Raw genomic sequence first — 642 nt, forward strand, 5'->3', positions numbered from 1 at the left:
ACATACATAGTAGCAACTCTGTCCAACTATCATATCCTGCTCTTCACACAATGTATTTTGTGACTGTGTTGCATTAAATTCATCACATTTTGTAGTGAGCATCACTATTATCAACTCTCAATAGGACTTAAATTTACGAGCACCGAGCTGTACAGCAAGTGGTCCTGAGCTTATTGTAGACTTACCTCTACCTTTCACAACTATTTGATGAATGAATCAGTTGTTGTAAGGCAGCATGAAATAAAGGTATTTTTCAAAAATCAAAGATACAAAATTTTGCATAGAAAGAGAAATATGATTAATGATGTGCTTATAACTAAAAAAAAAAATTCTTTCATTGCAGAAAGTGATGTTAAAATGGTGTGTACTGTAACCACAGAAACAAATTGAAAAAAATTCAAAGATATCTGCCATAAAAATTTCTAATTTTTTTTTACGGATAGTCTGTTAAATTAGGTACTTTTTTATGGAACTGCAAAATTTGGCAGTACAAAAATGTTTCCTTTCACTTATTTTAAAGTCTTACGAGATAAAAAGAGAAGTCGCTGCCAAAGACACAAAATGTAAATTTGAATAACACATGCATTTATCAATATGTTAAATAAGACACCATTACACAAGAAAAATAATTTTTTTTAAATA

The sequence above is a fragment of the Bacillus rossius genome, chromosome 1, assembly GCF_032445375.1.
Source record: "Bacillus rossius redtenbacheri isolate Brsri chromosome 1, Brsri_v3, whole genome shotgun sequence".
Taxonomy (NCBI): Eukaryota; Metazoa; Arthropoda; class Insecta; order Phasmatodea; family Bacillidae; genus Bacillus; species Bacillus rossius.